At 43.3% G+C, this 10,881-nt stretch overlaps 1 pseudogene; it reads right to left on the minus strand.

Moving 5' to 3' along the window:
- Nucleotides 1-2,513: 2,513 nt before the first annotated feature.
- LOC120519846 lies at nucleotides 2,514-7,799 on the minus strand (annotated as a pseudogene).
- Nucleotides 7,800-10,881: the final 3,082 nt, after the last annotated feature.

Raw genomic sequence — 10,881 nt, forward strand, 5'->3', positions numbered from 1 at the left:
CTCCTTCAAAAGCTCCAAGGCCGAGGTGAGCTGCTCAGTGGTCTTGTACCCCATGTTGGTCACAGTGTGTTATTGTAATGATTTGCGTTTATTTTTTTATTGTGTTAATATTGCAAATTTGATCCTGGTTTTCTTTTTATTGTGTTTTTTGAGTTATTTCTGTTATGACTTCTTCTGAATTCTTTACACTTTGAAGGTAGTTGATGATATTTTCTGTTTTCCTGTGACGCCATCTTCACTTCTTGTGTGTCACTATTCTGTGTGTCTGTTGTAAAGGAGTTGCTACAAAGTGACAATCAGGGTCACACTAAGCGTTTTGTCAAAGATCAAGGAGTACAAAGTTCAGTCCATTAGACTTCTGTGTTATCTGAGTTTGTGGATGTGACATAAAGAATAAGCAGACGTGTGTTTAAAAGTCAGACGTCACAACTGGTGCTTTGTGTTTTGACTGCGAGTTTGGATTTCACTTTCAGTTCTGACCCTCAGCTTTTTGATCTTCCAGTTCTGATCTCCTCTTCTGGCTCTCAATTCCCATCTTTCTCTCAGTTCCTTTTCTTTCTGCTGTTTTTATTGACAGCCTGATTTAAACTCGGATCATTTAAAATGAGTGAATCAGTGAGAGAAGACGAGTTTATAAAGATATGAAGCCCCTCCAGGGAGAGGTTAAAGATTTAAAGACCCCAATGACACAAGTGACAACTACTTTGTGACAAACTCTAACTGCTCTTTCAACTTCAAGTGCTCACATAAATCAAGGTGCTGGTGGTCTGACAGTAGCTGGTGGGAGTCACGTGGTGGGAGGGAATGTTTGAATTATCAAAGGACGTGTTTGATTGTCAGCCAAATCCTGATCTAAAAATCAACTCATTTTAGTCATTTGATGTCACTGCTTGACGAGAAGCCACCTGAATGGACATTCACAATGACAAGACAAGTCACAGTTCTGTCCATCTATTGAGGATTTGGTTTGTGAATTTAGAAACATTTTAAATATGGCTGTCAGATTAGTGGTGGCAGTCAGTCGAGTACTAGAATTCAGACAAGACATTCAGTCAGTTAGTAAATATAAAGTGACATGTGACATGTGAGCCCATGAAGTGGTCAGACTGATGACCTTCTCATTTCACTGCTGACCACACAAAGCTGGCACACCACATGGTGTCAGGGCTGCCAGTCCTGATGGTGTCGACTCTCAGGTGTGACTCCATCACAAATCTGCTGCTAATGTCCTGCTGTCGTATGGACAGGCCAGTCAGCTACGTGACGATCATCGGGGGGTTTACTTCTGAACTGCTTTACACCCTAACCTGTAAATAGTGTAAATAAAGATGTGTGTGTTGGGTAACAAAACGTTGTCCGCCTGTCTGTGCCCGGGGCTCGTTACACAATATCTATTGACTATATTTATGTATCTAGATTGCAAATACCATACAGTGCATCAATGTTCATATTTCTTACTACACGTCAATATTGCTGCTACTTCTTTGTCTTGTCTTGTTTGTGTTTTAATTTTAAATTTAAATTTTAATTCTATTTTTAATTTATTTTTAATTCATTATTTGCACTTCATGTTGTTTCACTCTGGATGGACGCTGAGCTTTGCAATTTCGTCTATCAGTATACTTGTATATAGTTGAGATGACAGAAGACTCGCCAGTAGTGATGGACACCTGCAGAGCTGTCTGTCCTCCTGTGGTCACCTCCTGTGTCACCTTACTGTCCACATTCTTTGAAATTCTAATCCTTTTGATTCTCCTCCTGCTGTGCTGAGTTTAGTTGCATTTGTGACTATTCTTGTGCTTTTGTCATTACTGGAGTTTTGATTTTATTACCGTACTTTGATTTTGTGTATTGGGTCGTTGTTGGCCTTGGATTCCCTTTGTTGTTTCAGCAACTCCTCTTGTGCTCTTTGGAGTTTATTTTGTGCCTTAGAGCATTTTTTTCAAAAATAATCCTTTGTATTTATAAAGATTCTTCATTGCCCTTTTTGGTGCCTACCCAGAGTTTGATGGTACCTCCCTCTGGTGGGTATTTTGATTTGTTTTACTTGGGACTCTCTAGTTCATAACAAGAGGATGAGGAGAAGGTCAAGATCAGAATAAAGAATGGACAACATGGGATTGTGGGACAAGAAATAAAACAACAGGCTGAACAGAAAGGGCAGCGAGAAAATGAAAGAGACCACTGTGGGCGAGGGGCTCAGGGTCTCAATGTTGTCTGTAAGAATTTAACAATTAAAAAGAAATCTGTAGCTGAGTCCTCGTCACATCCATCTGTCTGCCCACGTGTGACACTGACGTCTGTCCTGATTAAACACAATGTTTATATGGTGGATGTGGAACATAAAGAGCCATAAAGTCAGAAGAAATAAAATTTAACACCCAGACACGCACACACACACACACACTCACACACACACACTTGTTGTTCACTTACTTCAGTTTCTCTAATTTGCAGTTTTCACTCCTCAGCCCCTCACACAGCTGATCCACTCCTGAATCCTCCATGTTGTCGTCGCCGCTCAGGTTCAGTTCAGTCAGTCGTGAGTGTGGAGAAGAAAGAGCTGAGGAGAGAGCTGAGCAACATCTGGATGTGAGGCCACATGACCATAGGCTGTGGAGAAGAAGAGAGTGAAGTGAGGACATGAGGAGTGACAGACAGAAGGACACACAGCACAAAGGTTCAATGGCCACGTGTATTCTGACTTTTCACTGAACTGCTGCTAATGTCCTGCTGTCGTATGGACAGGCCAGTCAGCTACGTGACGATCATCGGGGGGTTTACTTCTGAACTGCTTTACACCCTAAAGACCTTAAGTAGTCAGTGAAGAGGGTGGGATTTGACCTGCGGCCTGGAGATGTGGGGTAGCAGTGCTCACCTCTGTGCTGCCCCCCGTGAAGGATCACTTTGACTAAAACGAGTTCCAGAGGTGAACTCCATATTTCTACAGTTTGAGTGCGGATAGCCGGAGTTCAGAGGTTAGGATTGTTAATGAAAACTGCAACTAAAGTGGAGAAAAAGTGTTATGTTAAATGAAATAAAAGTGAAAATAAAAGAGTGAAAAATAAAAACTAAACTGAAATTAAAATTGCATACAGAAAACGAACTGAAATGAAATAAAAATCTGCTTTTTCATTTTTTGAATAACCAGACCAGAGTTCAACAATCAATTAGTCGACAGATTTTGTTGTTTTCCATTCCTGTAGCTCACTCTCTCCGTTGTTTTCTGTGTGTTTTACAAATCTGTTTCTTTACTTGTGCTAATTGTATATTTCTGATCATCAATACTCACCTGAGAGTCTGTCCCTGCGCTCAGTAGAGGGCGCTATACACACACACACTGTATGCTATTGTATTGTACTCAGCTCAGCTCTGGGCGACACTCCAAGGCTGGACCTTCACCTCCACTCACCGGCGGGCGGGCGGGCGGCCGAGCACTTGGACTGACGGACTTTACAGCACAGAAGGGTCTCTGAAGTGTTTGAGGGTCAGTGCTGTCTCTTCATGGCGCCTCTTCATGCTCAGCGCGGACTCCTTCATCACCGACTGCTCACCACAAAGATTCTGCTACAGGCTGTTTATTCTCCGCCAACTCTACCCTCTTTATAATCAGCATTTTAATTTATAAAGATATCACTTTACACTTTCATGACATACTGGGCACAGGAAATAAATTACTTAAAAAAAAGTATTAATATGACCGCAGGGCACGTGAAATAACTGAGCACTCACGTATGATTACTTGACATTCTACAGCACACGTGATGCCAGCGACAGACGACGACTCTTCTGTGGAGGGCACTGGCACAATGGCAGCACCCTCAGACTGGCACTTCAATTATTAGATGAGCCATACAGTAGTGTGTTTTATAATGAATTCATTACAAAAAAAGATTTATTTTTTAGAAAATTGTTAACAAAGTACGGTAATTATGGAACTTGTGTTTCTAATAAAAAGTTTACATTTTGAATCTTTTTTTCTATACAAAGACGTTTCAGTGTTTAGGTGTGAGAGGCTGCAGCCCCACTTGTACTTAAAATGTTTTATTAACCATAAATAACGAGACCACCTTGAGTTAGTAGCGAGTTCGTTCTTTTACTTATTTTTGAAAGTATTTACTTTGTTATCCTAATTAGTCAGAATGATGTAAGTGGGGCGTCACTGTGATTTGATTTGACTTTACACGGCTGGGGGGCTCCACATTCCTGACTACACCCGCAGTGCACGTGAAGGACACAGTTGCTGCCGTTGGATGCCAATATGAGACTGCTGGTGATTTGTGATTGACGAGTGATGAGGTGAAATAAAACAAACTCAGCAATCGGGGAGAGACGACCGGCCGGAGGAAGTTGGTTTGTTGTCCCTTTTGTTCTTAGAGGAGTTCATTAGCGCTAACCATTGTGAGGGATTGCCGGCCGTGTATTCCGGTCAATACCCCCAAGCCGCCAGGTGGAGCCCTCAGGGCAGCATGGAGGTCCCAAGAAAACCTGCAGGGCATCATGGACAATATGGTTTTTATGCACAGCCCTGCTGGATGCCATGGGGGCCACAAGAGGGAGCTGCAGGGAGGACCAAGGACTTCTTCGTGCCCTATGACCCGGAAGTTCGTCATAGGAAGAGCGACGGGCTTCTGGGTTGAAGAGAAGAGCTTTTACCTGACCCGGAAGTGATTGAGAATCACATGGACTGGGGATTGGGAACACTTCTGGGTCAGGAGATGTAAAAGGACTGTGGGAGCTCCCAGACGGCGAGCTGAGTTGGGAGGCAGGGTGGCTAAGCGTCTGGGAGAGGAGGATTGTTATTGTGTTTTGTTTATTGGAGAATTGTGGAGAGGGCGTGCTTTGTGCACCTTATTATTATAATAAATATTATTGGACTTTTATCTGGTGTCTGACATGTGGTCTGAGGGTACAAGGGTGCAAGAAAACCCTAATCTGTCACACCATGTTATTCTTATTAATGGGGGACTCCCAGAATGCATAACAAGATGGCCGCATGTTAATTTAGTGTTGCAGACAGCTGGTTCATCTACAAACCCCGTGAAAGCCGACTGAGGGGGGATTTTCATTTCAGGACGGGAGCTGATTTGGGAGAAGCGACGCAGGTTTAGTGGATGGAGCGCTCAGGTTAGACGGCTGTGATTTGTCTCACCATTGGGGGCCACTTTAGCCAGTTGATGGCTGCTAGGCTCTTAAAGCTTTATTTATTTATTTGTTTCATGTTTTTTTTTTTGTTTTTTTTCCAAAATTATCGATTTGAACGAGTGCAACAGGTGAATATTTATTCTTTGCTTTGGTGTTTTGCTATCATTTTCTTTTCTCGTGATGAACATTTTCTTTATTTTTTTAATGCAATGCGTCTGTTGCTCCATTTGTCCTAATTAGTAATTTTGTCATCTCTGACCAGTGTCTGACCCTGTCACCTGCCTGATGACGTCTACTGGGGGGCTAAGGAATGTTTTTCTCGCTTATCTCCTGCCACGGCACACACCACAGTTTATTTATCAATGAAGACCCCACACAGGTTGTGTCCCCGTCACTTGTCACTGTTCTGTGGACACTGAGGTGTGTTTGATCTTTCACATTCTCCATGATGAAGAAGAGTCTCATTATAACCTGTAAGCTTCTTTAGACAAAACTGAACATTCTACAGATTTGTAACTGACTTATTGTGATTAAAGTTATTCAATCCTGCAGCTATTAATGAAAATTGTTTTAAAAATAACACAAATTACGAAACAGGCTTTCAATATGCAGACATATCTAACAATAACATGAAAATGACTTTTCTAGAACTTTCTAATCAGTTGTACTTTTCTCATTTCTCAACAAAGAGGGTCTAATAGTGAATTTCTGTGCTGAAAGATTCATTCAAACAAACCAAGTATAAATTATTTGATTTCTGTTGTTATTTAGCTGCTGTTTTTGCTTTCAGGTGCCATTGTGACACACAGCAGTGTATGTTCTGACATGGACCCTCGTCTATTTGTAGGCCTGACACCCCCTGCTGGACACACTAATGTCACCCTCAGTGTCCACCGACAGTCAAACTAAACTCATGAAGGTTTTATTACTCACTTGACACGTCTGCAGCAGATGAGCCCCGGTGTTAGTCTCCTGATGCACTCTGGGGTCAGCTCTGTGTCTGACAGGTTGAGCTCCTCAAGTTCTCCACAGCAGCTGATGACAGAGCCCAGCACAGCACAGTCCAGAGGAGATAAAGTCATCTCACTAAACTTCATCTTTAAATCCTTCCCAATGGCGTCTCTGATTAACTTCTTATTTTGAGTCTCATAGAGCCACTGACACACTCAGAGCTTCACTTTCTTCTCCTCCCTGTAGCGCCTCTTCAGCTTTCTTCTTCACCCACTCCAGTATCTGCTTTGCTGTCTTCATCTTTAACTCCCCCATGACTCCCCCCAGTGTTTTAAACACAGAATATCTGCACAGTCCTGCTAAAAATCGAGTGAGATTCTCAAACCGGCCATCTTTACACGAGTCCAACTTCTCAAGCAGCTCCTCAATGCCCCCTGATGGATCGATGTAGAAGGAACAGGCGGCCATGAACTCCTGCAGGGTGAGGTGGTAGAATGTGTACGTTGTGTGCTCCAGAGTACTTTCCCTCTGAAGGATTTCTTTGAGGAACCCTGAGAGGAATGGAGAGGACTGGATGGGCTGGAGACGAAAGGTGGACATCTCAAACTTGTCATAAAACACAAGAGTCCTGTTGGCCACCCCATAATAAGCCATCTTTCCCAGTTTGACCAGAATCTCTCGCTGGTCTTTTGCTTCTCGTCTGTGATTGGTGAGGATGTTGTGAAGAAACATCACAAAGAGCTCAGTCACAGTTCTGGGGCAGCTCCTCGCTCTTCTTCAGGTGTCATGAAGTGGCTCTTCAGCACAGAGCAGATAATCCAGCAGTACGAGGGGTTGAAGCACATGGTGTACAGGATTTCGTTCTCCTCCACGTATTGAAAAGCCTCAGAGCCCTGATCAGCATCACCAAAGAACTTCTTAAAGTACATCAGCCTTTGTTCAGGGAAGAACCCCAGGATCTCTGCAAATCGATCAACTCTCTCCATGTCCAGGGTCTCCAGGGCTGTTGGTCTGGTGGTTATCAGGACTGTGCAGCCCTTCAGTAATGTCCTTCTGACCAAACTAGTGACCAGGAGTGAACAGGAAAGTATTCATCTATGTTTGAGCTGAGCCACTGCTGTGTGAAGTCCAGTTTGTGTTTGTACTCATCCAGCCCATCAAATATAAAGAGGAGAGATTCAGGTTTCTGAAGGATTTCTCTCAACTTTGGATCATTGAGATATTTATAGTGCCTTACAATCAGCCTGGTCAGAGGCATCTGTGGCTCTGTCTCTGTGTCTAGTAGGTTGAGCTCCCTGAATTTAAACAGGAACACAAATGCAAACCTCTGGTACTGAGTGCCTCTGGCCCAGTCAAACATGATCTTCTGAACCATGGTGGTCTTCCCAATTCCAGCCACCCCACTGACCACTACAATGTGAGGGTCTGTCTCACTTCCAGGATTCCTCCTAAAAGCTGCTCAGTCCAGATTCGCTCACATTTCTCTTTTGTCCGCTCCTCTATTAGCTCTGCATGTAGTCTCCCCATCTTTTCAAGTTCATGTTGCCTCTCACCGTAGGTCCTTCTGTACTGACCAATGATCATCAGCTCTATGTATCGAGTCTCAAAGCCCACAGCTCTGGTGCATGGATCTCCAGGGGAAGTCTGATCCTCCAGAGATCTTGTAGATTTAGACACACCACCTCTGTGTGTCTCATGGAGACCTGAAAGTGATAAAGAGAACTTGTGAAAAAAGAAAAATAAAGAATGAACTTTCTGGAGTCTGATTTTGATGTTTGGGAGATGCCAGTTGATCAACACCTTTCAGTCAGGGTCACTGAACTTGAAGAAGAGGAGGCTAACTGGTGGTCCAGTAGGAGATTACAGATCTTGCCCAGGTGTTTTTTAAGGGGATAGCGTGAACCTGAGAGGAGACTTCAAGCAGACAGGTTGAAACAGGTGAGTCATTGTTGGACATGCAGTACACACAAGGCTACAGGTGCACACTGGCCAAGGTCTCCAACCAGACGTGAGAGTTACGAACCATTGTCAGGTCTTTGTGGAGCTTGATGGTGACTCTAAAAATTCTGTGGTGGAAGAGACCCAATGGGTCACTTGAAAACCAGTCACACCAGAAAGAAAAACGTAGTGATAGTACAGGAGTCAGTCATCAGAGGGATTGAGATTTAGGTTTGTGTTCTTTTGTGGTCAGACTCTTGTATGTTGTGCTGCCTACCTGATGGACAGTTGGGACACCTCCTTGGAAGAGTGAACAGGCTGCTGGCAAGAGTGGGGGGGATTTAGCTCTCATTGGCCATAATAGAAAAGAAGACAAATGTGTGGGCAGAGTGACACTTTGACAATCCAGGAGTTACGTGCCAAGCTGAGGAGTGGAGCTGACATGGTGGTCTTCTGACTTTTCCATACATTAGTCCATGTAAGACTGAGGAGATTAGCAAGTTTAAACTTATAGCTCATCTTGGGGTAGGACAGAAGGGCACAGGTTTATGGGGCATTGGGATGTCCTGTCAAGAAGCATTTGATCAGGAGGGACACCAATGTGGGAGCGTGGGGGGCGTTAGGTAGGACATATAAGTAGATAACTCAAAGATCAGGGGGTGAGAGTTTAGTAGGGAGGTTAGGAGAGGCCTGGTTTAAAACATAACATAATTGAATGCACACTACAGTGTAAAAACAAATACAAAAACAGTTCAGAAGTTTCTACTCAAGGATAAAGTGTCAAAGGTAATTGAGTAATACATTGAAATTATTGGCCTTACATTCATTAAAAAACAAAAATACACTGTACAAGTCGTTCTGTACAACTGAACAAACAGCAAACTGAGAAAGTATTCCGACTCCATCCATTTCTGCAAATTTTACTGTACTGTAGATTTAATTTGAAATAGATCCATTTGAAATTTTTGCCTATCCATCAACACTGAATAACCCATAATGACAAAGTGAAAAACATTTTCAGAAAAGTGTTCAAATTTTAAATATCAAAACCTGTAATCTCTCTTTAATAGAAATGTTTAGCCACTTAATTCAGTACTTTGAAGAATCCCCTTTGGCAGCTTTCCAAACTGGTAGTCTTCTTGCTACGTCTCTATGAGCTTTGCACACCTGGATTTGTTGAGTTTATCCCATTATTCCTGGTAGATCCTCTCAGACTCTGTTAGGCTGGATGGTAACTGTCTGTAAACTGCCATCTTCAGGTCTCTCCACATATGTTCTATGGGGTGTAAGACTGGGCTTTGGTTGGCCCCCTCAAGGACACTCAGAGACTTTTCCAGAAACTGCTCGGGCATTGTCTTAGCTGTATTCTTCAGGTCACTGAGCAGTCACCCCAGTGGTGTGCACTCTGGAGCTGGTTTTCTTCAAGGGCTTCTCTGGATTTGTCTGCATTCCTTATCTCGTCTAATTCTGGCCAGTCTTCCTGTCCCTGTACCCCCATAGCAAGATGCTGTCACCTCCAACCATCACTGTAGGATTGTATTAGACAGATAATGAGCAGTGCCTGGTCTTTGACAGACAAAGTGCTTGGAGTTCTGACCCAAAGAGTTCAGTTTTTGTCTCCCCAGACCAGAGATTCTTTTTTCCTCCTGTTCTTATAGTTCTTTATATTGTCATATGCCTTTTACTTAATAGGGGCTTCCATGTAGCAAATCACCAAAAGATGCCTGTGTATCCAGCAGGGGACGCTAGCTCCCTTGGTGGAATGAGTTCTTTTGTAATTGCGGCGTGTTACATAACCTGAGTCTATATAGATATGATATTAAAAGCGATACCCTCCCTTAGTGAGTGATACGTCGGTATGAATTCACATAGGAGAAATAACCAAACTTACTATAATGATAGTTTACACTCCATAACAGTCAAAGGAATAGCAAGACTTTCAGGAGTGGGGCCCAATGTGTAGAGTCTCGCGCTGCATTGGAAGGATTTTCAGGATCGGATGACGTTATCTCCCATCCGTCCCTTGGCTTCAGGGGTGTGCCGGGCAATGTTTCAAGGCTTTCTACTCTCTCTTCATGTGCAGACCCCCACTTAGGTGAATCATGCCATTCCAAACAAGGAAAAGGGGATGCAGTTTCATGCTGACTTTGACACACAAAAATAGTCTAACACTGCCCATTGCGTAGTTGTCCCTGTCTTTCTTTGCTTGCCTAGCAGTTCTAAATGATGAGCCCTTGTGCCAGATCTGTGTCCAATGTTCATGTGAGTAGATTTATAAAATATTTTTGTTCAGAGGACAGTGACATATTAAACACATGTTACAGCCTGATTGATAGAGTGCTACTGAGATGGATATCATTCTGGCAGGTTCTCCCACCTCAGCAGAGGACTTCTGAAGCTCTAAGAGTGACATTGGGTTGTCGGTCACCTCCTTGACCGAGGCCATTCTTGTCCAGCTACTCAGTCTGGATGGATAGAAAAGTCTCCCTGAAGAGTCCTGGTGGTTTTAGACTTCTTCCATTTCACAATTCTTGAGGCCACTGTGCTCCTCAAAGCTTTACAAATGGTTTTATCCCTTTGCTTCATTCCATGATTCAGCACAATTTGATTGTGGAGGTCTACGGAGAGCTCCTTGGACTTCATGGCTTGTTTTTTTGTCCTGACATGCAGTGTGAATTGTAGAATCTTCTATACACAGGGACATGTGTGCCTTTCTGAAGGATGTCCAATCAATTCAGGGGGGACACAGGTGGACTCTAATCAAGTTCTTCAAACATCTCAAGGAGAATTAAAGCAAACAAGAGGCACCAGAGCACAACTTCAAGTGTCGCAGCAAATGGTCTAAAG

Source organism: Polypterus senegalus, unplaced genomic scaffold (assembly GCF_016835505.1).
Source record: "Polypterus senegalus isolate Bchr_013 unplaced genomic scaffold, ASM1683550v1 scaffold_4489, whole genome shotgun sequence".
Taxonomy (NCBI): Eukaryota; Metazoa; Chordata; class Cladistia; order Polypteriformes; family Polypteridae; genus Polypterus; species Polypterus senegalus.